The following is a 10,000-nucleotide window of genomic DNA, read 5'->3' on the forward strand; positions in this document are numbered from 1 at the left end:
ACACACACACACAAACACCCCCCCTCCCTCCCAACACACAAACACCCCTCCTCCCTCCCCAACCCCTCACCCCACACACACAAACAAATAACCCCACCCCCCTCCCTCCTCCCTCCCACAAACACCCCTCCCCTCAACCCCTCACCCCACACACACAAACAAACACCCTCCCTCCCCACCCCCCCCACCCCACCCCCCACAAACAAACACCCCTCCCCCCTCCCCTCCCTCCCTCCCCTCCCTCCCTCCCCCATACAAACACCCCTCCCTCTCCCTCCCCTCCCCCCCTCCCCCCTCCCCACACACACAGAACAATAGCACCAACACCTGCACCTACGTCACAGGGCCATGGCACTGGCACTATCTAATTCACACGGAAACCTCGTCTCCTAATCGACTGCCAAGGTAGAAGCGCTATACCCGGGCTATGCCAAATTTCGAGGGGAGGGAGGGAGGGATAGGGTAGGGGGGGGAGAGGGGGGGTAGGGAAGGGGGAGAGTGGGGGGGGATAGGGTGGGGGGAGAGGGAGGGAGTGGGGGAGAGGGATGGGATTAGGGAGGAAGGGGGGTAGGGATGGGATTAGGGAGGAGGGGAGTGGGATAGGGAGGGGGAGAGGAAGGGATTAGGGATGGGATAGGGAAGGGAGTGGGGGATAGGGATGGGATAGAGATAGGGATGGAATTAGGGAGGAGGGGAGTGGGATAGGGAAGGGGAGAGGAAGGGATAGGGATGGGATAGGGAGGGGGGGAGGAGGGGATTAGGGAGGGGGGTTAGGGATGGGATAGGGAGGGGGGGAGGAGGGGATTAGGGAGGAGAGTGGGATTGGATGGGATATGGAGGGGAGAGGGATTGGGAGGGGGGACGGGAGGATAGGGATGGGATAGGGAGGGGAGTAGGATAGGGATGGGAGTGGGATAGGGAGGGGAGAGGGATAGGATGGGATAGAGAGGGGAGGGGGAAGGATGGGATAAGAAGATGGATGGGGAGGGGAAAGGGAGCAGAGGCAGGGATGGGAAGGGATATAATGGGATAGGATTTGAAAGGGAGGGGGAGAAAGAGAGGAGGTGGAGAGGGAAAGAGAGGTATGGGAAGGGATACAATGAGAAAGGAAGAGATAGGGAGGGGAGGGAGAGCGGGAGTGGAAGGAGTAGAGGGATTGAAACAGATAGGGTTGAATAGGGAGGAAAAGCAGATAGGTAGGAGGTCAAGGGATAAGATGGAATAGGAAGGGAGAGGAAGGTGAGGGGAAAGTGGGAAAGGAGAGGGAGGGGGAGAGGGAGAGGATGGGGAAAGGGAGGAGAGGGGGATAGGGAGGGGAGAGGAGAGGGAGGGGGAGAGGGAGAGGATGGGGAAAGGAGAGGGAGGGGGAGAGGGATAGAAAGGGGAGAGGGGAGGGAGGGGGAGAGAGATAGGAAGGGGAGAGGAGAGGGAGGGGGAGAGGGAGAGGAAGGGGAGAGGAGAGGGTGGTGGAGAGGGATAGGAAGGGGAAAGGAGAGGGAGGGGGAGAGGGATAGGAAGGGGAGAGGAGAGAGTGGTGGAGAAGGAGAGGAAGGGGAAAGGAGAGGGAGGGGGAGAGGGATAGAAAGGGGAAAAGAGAGGGAGGGGGAGAGGGATAGGAAGGGGAGAGGAGAGGGAGGGGGAGAGGGATAGGAAGGGGAGAGGAGAGGGAGGGGGAGAGGGATAGGAAGGGGAGAGGAGAGGGAGGGGGAGAGGGATAGGAAGGGGAGAGGAGAGGGAGGGGGAGAGGGATAGGAAGGGGAGAGGAGAGGGAGGGGGAAAGGAGAGGGAGGAGGAGAGGGACAGTAAAGAGAAAGGAGAGGGAGGGGGAGAAGGATAGGAAGGGGAGAGGAGATTGAGGGGGAGAGGGATAGGAAGAGGAGAGGAGAGGGAGGGGGAGATTGATAGGATGGCGAGAAGAATAGGAAGGGGCGAGGATGGGGAAGGGTAGAGGGAGAGGGAAGGAAAGGGGAGAAAAGCCAGGAGATAGGAAGGAAAGGCATAGGAAGGGAAAGGAAAAGGTGGGGGGAGGGGAAGGGGAGTAGAGCGAGGGGAGGGATAGGAAGAATGGGTGGATGGAGAAGGGGAATTGGAGAGGAAAGGGGGAATGAAAGACGAGGGAGAGGACGGAGGAAGGGAGGAGGAGGGGAGGGGACAGAGGAGGAGAGGGGGAGGGGGAGAAGACAGCAGGAAATCAAAGAGGAGGCGTAGGGGGAGAGGACGCAGAGGATGAGAGGGAGAGACAAGGAACAGGGTTAGAAAAGGGAGAATGAAAGAAAGAAGGAAGAGAAAGAGAGGGAATATAAGAAGAGGAGAGGAAGGAGAAGGGGGAAGGGAATACAGGGATTGAAAAAGGATAGTGACCAAGGAAGGAGCTGAGGAAAGAGGAGAAGGAAGAATGAGGGAGAAGGAGAGAAGAAGATAAAGACAAAGGGAAGAGAAGGAGAAAAACGGTAGAAATGAAGAAAGGGAAAAAAAGGAGAAAGGGGATGACGTAATTCCTGAACGTTTCCTGTGATATCCTTACTCTAAAGTTTACTCTGTCGATCGAAATATCTTTGCAATTAATTGATACAAATTTACTCTTTTTAATTTTATTGTTCGGACCGATAGGCGATTTTCAAGAATGTATCAAATAAAATAAACAAATGATACGTATGTTAAGTAGAGGAGGAGGAGAAGGAGGGTGAAGAAGAGGAGAAGGAGGAGGAGGAGGAGGAAAAGGGGGAAGAGAAAAGGATGAAGAAGAGGAGAAGGAGAAGGAGGAGGTGGAGGAAAAGGAGGAGGAGAGAAGGATGAAGAAGAGGAGAAGGAGGAGGAGGAGGAGATGGGGAGGAGGAGGAAGAGGAGGAAGAAGAGGAGAATGAAGAAGGGAAGGACAAAGAAGAAAAGTAGGAGGATGAAGATGATGATGAGAGGAAGGAGGAGGAAGGGAAGGAGAAAGAGGATAAGAAGAAGAAGAAGAAAAAGAAGAAGAGGAGATAGAGGAGGAAGAAGCAACCGAAGAAGAAAAAGAAAGAAAGAAAGAGAATATAACAAACCCGACAAACCACACAATTAACCTCTAATACGATAAACACCACAAAAAAATGAAATTAAGATACACCCCATATACATATTAAGAAAAGAAAACCATACCTCGCCATATAATTCCAAATGACTTTGCGTGCAATTGGTAGAACCACTGGCATCATTTGGGTATGTTATATCACCTGTTAGGTTCCACAGATCACAGTTAAGGATGTTTATATAACTACGGCCAATGCCAGGGTTCAGCACGCAGTAAGCATACATCAAGGGTTGAGTACCGAGCGAGCGAGAGAGAATTCAGCATGATTTAGCGAATGTGTCTTATTTTGAGGGGGGACTTTTGCCAGCATTAAGGGGATATGTGTTCCCTATTCGATAAGCATACCTTAATTTAGTGATGTATGGGTGAGAAAGGTGTTACGACATAAAGATATATATCATGAAATAGGTTACAAATACGAACCTAATAGCACGAAAATTAAAAAATAAATAAAAGAAAATTCCAAAAAAAAAAAAAAAAAAAAAAAAAAAGTGGCAGAAAGAAACAATCATACACATCATATAATAGGTTACAAAAACCACCCTAATGGATAAGAACAGGAGGTCACAGAGAGTGATAGTGAGTCTTCACCATCACTACACTATTCACAATCACGAGAGAGGTAGAAGAGGGTAGAGGGTTCATTAGTTCATCAACCAGGCCTCACCACACTCTGGTCCCAATGCCGATGCCAAGAAACGTCTTTTGGGGTAAACATAGCCCCGCGTCTATGTGGTTGTTGGTCTTTTCATTTTTTTCTTCATAGTACTTGGCATCCATTGTAGCCTTTCTGCTCCCCTTTTCTCGCTTCCGTTCTCTGCCTCTTCTGTTTCTCTCTTTCTCTCTCTCTCTCTTTTTTTTTTCTTCGGTTCTGTTTCTTGCTTCTGTTCCCCTGCTTTTTTGTTTTTTTATGGTTCCGTTTTCTCTTTGTATTTCGCTCTTGGTACCTGCATTCCTTTCATGTCTTCTTTATCTGGTTTATCTGCTTGTATTTCCTTTGTTATTTCAATTTATTATCTAGGTTTTCTATTTCTCTCTATCTTATGGGTTTTCTCTTCCTATGCTCTCTCTCTCTCTTTCTTTCTCTTTCTCTCTCTTTTTTTTTTCTCTCTCTCTCTCTCTCTCTCTCTCTCTCTCTCTCTCTCTCTCTCTCTCTCTCTCTCTCTCTCTCTCTCTCTCTCTCTCTCTCTCTCTCTCTCTCTCTCTCTCTCTCTCTCCCGGCTGCCGTCTCACTGTACTTTTCCCATCGTATTTGTTGGACTCTTTTTGACTATGTATGTTCTTATATTCCTTTACTGCATTGTTTCGTATTTCTTCTCTATTCTTCCTCTCCCGTAATTCCATAAATCTAATTCCTTATTTTCTTCTTCTCTCCTCCTCTCTCGATCGATCATCTCCATCCTTCTCTATCCCTCTCTTCACATCCTTTGCCGAACCATGTGTTAAAAAGACGAGTTAAAAAAAAGAAAGAAAAAAGAAAAAAAAAGAAAAACGCTCGTAACTCATAAACTTCAGTAACCATGGCAACTTCTCACATCATGATTGACAAATTTCCCCCTGCTTTGCCTATTAGACGCTATGCGCTCATTTCACGGTATAAAAAAGAGATAAGAAGTGAAATAGAAAGGAAGACTAAATTGTCGTAAACTTGTGACACGTTTTGGGTTCACACCTTTTGCTCGCAGCGAGTACGAACAGTAATTATCGATTATAACCCTTATAACAGAGATGCATACGGTCTAATTCTGCTTTTGTTATCACTGGCTATGTGAAAGATGGCATAGCTGTTCTTTTTTCGAGATATTGGCGGGAAAATAATTCTAGAGTACCATAATCTGGTGTTAATTCCGTTTTTGAAATATATTTTACTTGAAAGCTTACGTATAGCATTTAGATGTTGTTATTTTTTATCTATATATCGATGCATTTTTTTTTACCTTATGACTGTCTTGTATTTAATATTTTCAACAATCATGATGATAGTAATGATAATAATTGTAGTGATAATAATAATAATGATTGTAATGACAAAATTGATGATAATTACAATTCAATCATGATAATGATAATAACAATGATAACAATAACGCTAGAAATACTGATAACGATAATAATAATATCAGTAATGATAATGATAACAATAATAATAATGATGATAACAACCATCATGATAACAGTAATGATGATAATGATAATGAAGATAATAACGATGATAATAATTAAAAAAAAGCTAATAGCAATATCAATGACAATAACAGTACTATCGCTAATAATAATGACAACAACCATTGCATCCGAAACATAAACAACATCAACAATAGCAGATACCAATTTCCCGGTCGCCAGTGACTGACTTTGGCTTCGGGTCCAAATATACGAACATCGAGCCCGTGTTCGGATCCTTAGATGCTGCGTTAATGCCGGTCTGAGGTGAGAGAAAGATGGAGATGGAGAATGTGACTGCGAGTGAAAGGTCGTTGGGTATATCGACCTGTGGGTAGATAGGTTTTGCACATGAAGGAGAGAGAGAGAGAGAGAGAGAGAGAGAGAGAGAGAGAGAGAGAGAGAGAGAGAGAGAGAGAGAGAGAGAGAGAGAGAGAGAGAGAGAGAGAGAGATAGGTAGATAGATAGATAGAGAGGGAGAGAGTTAGATAGATAGATAGATAGATAGATAGAGAGGGAGAGAGAGAGAGAGGGGAGAGAGAGAGGAGAGAGAGAGAGAGAGAGAGAGAGAGAGAGAGAGAGAGAGAGAGAGAGAGAGAGAGAGAGAGAGAGAGAGAGAGAGAGAGAGAGAGAAGGAGACAGAGAGAGAGAGAGTTCAAATTCAAATTCAAATTCAAAATGATTTATTCCATTAATTACAATAGTTATTCTATTTACATGTATAGTATTTACATTCCGTAATAACAAAGCATTAACATAGACAATATAAAGTACATTTATAGCCAATATAGACAACAAATCCACATTACAAGGGACTGAAATACCGTGTTTGGTTTGATGTTCAAGCGCCTGATGTCAATGATAATTCAGATGTTCTTTAAATTTTGTTTTAAATGTATTCAAATTAGAAATATTTCTAAGATATTGTGGCAGATGGTTCCAGATCATTGGTCCTCGGATCTGCACATTTCTTGCCTCTGTTTTTCGTATTTGATCTTTTGATATAGAGATTTTTTTTGTTTTATCTTGTTTTGTTCCCGTTATATTGGCTATTGTTTTTGTAAGTAAAAGCCGATGTGGAAATTTTTTCTTGAATTATTTGGGGGATGTTGTATCATAATTGTATTTTTGTTGGATTTTTAACCGTTTTAGTTTGTTTATGTGTGGTGTTATGTAGTCGAATTTATATACATTTCCTGTTGCTACTCTTGCAGCAATGTTTTGTAGTTTTTGCGTTTTTTTTATTTGTGTTTTGTTTGTTGAACCCCAGAAAGAGAGAGAGAGAGAAAGAAAGAGAGAGAGAGAGAAAACAAGTGCGAGAAAGTGAAGGAGAGAAGCATATGATATATATATCTATATATATATATATATATATATATATATATATATATATATATATATATATATACATATATATATACATATATATATATATATATATATATATATATATATATATACATATATGTATATACTTATATACATACATTTATGTATATATTTATATATATATAATATATATATATATATATATATATATATATATATATATATATATATAAATATACATATATATACCTATAAACACACACACACACACAGATTAAGAAACAAAAACACATTCAAATGCGGAAGAAAAAAAAACAGAGAGAAAACAAAGGAAAACAAAGCACAGCATATACCGAGCCTCCTTCCCCGACAAAGGAATTAACCTGGTATGAACTATACCACCTGCTACACCATAGTCCCGACAGAGGCTACAAAAATGGATAATTGTGACCCGCTGAATAACTATGTTGAATTCTTATTTTTTAGATTTTTTTTTACTTTGTGTTTTTTTTCAGCTTCTTTCTGTTTTTTCTTATGCATTTTTTTTCTAGCCTCTTCTCCTACGTCTTTCAGAAAAAGAAAAAAAGAAAAAAAGAAAAGTTTCATGTGTTTATTTTGCATTTTCTCATTTTATTCTTATTCTTTCATGTTTGTTTGTCTTCCTTCTTTCTTCACTTCTTTCTATTTTTTTCCTTCTACTTTTTTTCTTGTTTTTTTCCATGTCTTTCCATTATGTTTTTGTTTCTTTGTATTTCTTCTCCCACTTCTTTTTATGTTTCTTTTTCATAATTTTTTTTTTATTTTTTTTTTCTCCCACGTCTTTCTATTATTGTTTCCTCATGCTTCCTCTTTCTGTTTCGTGTCTTCAACTTCTTGTTTCTGTTTTTTATCCTTTCAGTTTTTTCTCAATTTTTCTTTACAGTTTTTTTTCTCCGATTTCTTTCTACTTTGTCATGCTTCTTTTTTTTATCCTTCCTATTCCTATATTCCATTCTTTTTATACGTCCCTATTTTTCTTCATTTATTTTTTTCCATATTTCTCTCAACCAAGAAAAAAAAATCTGCTGCATTTACACCCTCAGTTGCTTTCTAGTGCAACTCTCGATACAGGTAGTTTCAGATACACTTGCTTTTTTCGATGACTATCACGGATCAAAAGATTAATCAGGATTCTTGCAGATACATCAGCTTCTTGCAGATACATCAGCTTCTTGCAGATACATCAACTTCTTGCAGATACATCAGCTTCTTGCAGATACATCAACTTCTTGCAGATACATCAGCTTCTTGCAGATACATCAACTTCTTGCAGATACATCAGCTTCTTGCAGATACATCAACTTCTTGCAGTCCACTGTGGATGGAAAAACGCTCCCATGTGTTGAAACTAGACAGCTGTCCCAATAGAAAGCAATTGTAGACGGGGGAAAAAAAACTATGCATCTGAACTGGGACATACGCGGAAACCACACTTATTGCGCGCGTACCGAAATCGCATTGGTCAATTGAGCGTCCGAATTCAAGTGATTAGGACACAGGTATAAAGTGGATGCATGGAGAAGCACCGTCTGAGCATGTCAAATGAGCAACTTTCCTTCACCCGTTTGCGATTAGTGACTGATCGATTTTGGAATAATACTTTCTTGTCTTTGTCCCTTTAGGTCCAGCTCTATAGAGTCTTTCAAAGTTCTATATTGATTTCAAGAATGTCGAAGAACAAAAAAGTAAACAAGGTAATACGCTAGTATGAGGGGGCTACGGGGATTAGGGTGAGGGTGAGGGTGGAAGGGGAACAGAGAGAAATGAGGATGAGAGAAAAGAGAAGAGAGAAAAGAGAAAAGAGAGAAACACAAATCTAGTGAGTCCAGTGACATTATCTTTATAACCGAATACAGACAGAGCGGGACAGACACTTTTCTTGTAATCAATCAGGCTGGAGAAAGAGAGGAAAAAAACCTTAATGAAATCAATAAGGTCAGTGATATTTATACCTATACCTAAATACAAGGCAGGATCAGGGCATGGATTTTCATTAGGGGTTTAGCCAGCCCTAAGAGAAATGGAGAGAGAGAGAGAGAGAGAGAGAGAGAGAGAGAGAGAGAGAGAGAGAGAGAGAGAGAGAGAGAGAGAGAGAGAGAGAGAGAGAGAGAGAGAGAGAGAGAGAGAGAGACAGAGAGAGACAGAGACAGACAGAGACATAGGCAGAACGAGAGAGAGACAGAGAGACAGAGAGAGACAGAGACAGAGACAGAGAGAGAGAGAGATACAGAGAGACAGAGACAGAGACAGAGAGAGAGAGAGAGAGAGAGAGAGAGAGAGAGAGAGATAGATAGATAGATAGATAGATAGATAGATAGAGAGAGAGAGAGAGAGAGAGAGAAACGTGAGTTTAGGGAAATAGTCGACGTCAAAGACATTATTTCTGTACCTAACTACAGGACAGGAGCAGGACAGGCACTTTCCTCAGGAATGCCAGCCCTTCCAATTAAGGGTGCCAGAATGAATGGCTACTCACTGCAGCCTGCCAGAAAGCACCACAATTATGGCAAATGCAGATGTTGTTGTTTATGCATTCTGAACAGTAGTCACGTACCAAGCGCCAAAAGAGAGAAGGAAAATGCGAAGGAAAATAACTTGTTTAAGGACATAGCTGAATCAAAGAAACATTATTATTCATCATTTTGGCCAAGAAAGATATCGAAAACTTATGGAAGTCGGAAGGCTAAAAGTGTCTTGGACAAAATGCGAAGAAAATGCGAAAACAAGTGAAGAGTTTAGCGTGCGAGCCACAACAGTAAATAATGAGTATTTGAGGTGAAGTTTATGCAGGAAATACTTAGTTAAGATTGCGCTGTGTTTTCTTAGTCAATACATGTTTACTATTGAACCCACTTATGACAGGATTTATTTTTACATATAATGATTGTATATATTATCATCTCTGTTATCGTCCTCTCCCCTCCTCCTCCTCCTCCTTATCATCATCATCATCATCACAATCATCATCATCATCACAATCATCATCACAATCATCATCATCATCACAATCATCATCATCACAATCATCATCATCATCATCACGCAATCATTATCTATGTTACGACAATTGCCAGGCTATTTTTCACTATCTCTTTATTTTCAGATTATTGATATGGTCATTAGATTGTCATCACTATCTTATTTCAATGATCATTAGTATCATCATTATCATTATGACCATCATGCCTTTTAAATATGATGAAAGGTTTTATGTGAACTTAGTATCTTAATCAACTGGGTTTTGCTGGATCATTATATAAATCGAAAATAAAAAAAAAATGTACACGAAATATAAAGAAATTGATGAAAATTGTCGAAAAGGAGAAATATATGAAAAATACACAGAGAAAATGAGAAAAAAAATCAATTATCTAACAATTTGATAAGAAATGAAATGGAGTT

This window comes from Penaeus japonicus, unplaced genomic scaffold (assembly GCF_977035675.1).
Source record: "Penaeus japonicus unplaced genomic scaffold, GWHDUDI00000001_assembly GWHDUDI00000003, whole genome shotgun sequence".
NCBI classification, from domain to species: Eukaryota; Metazoa; Arthropoda; class Malacostraca; order Decapoda; family Penaeidae; genus Penaeus; species Penaeus japonicus.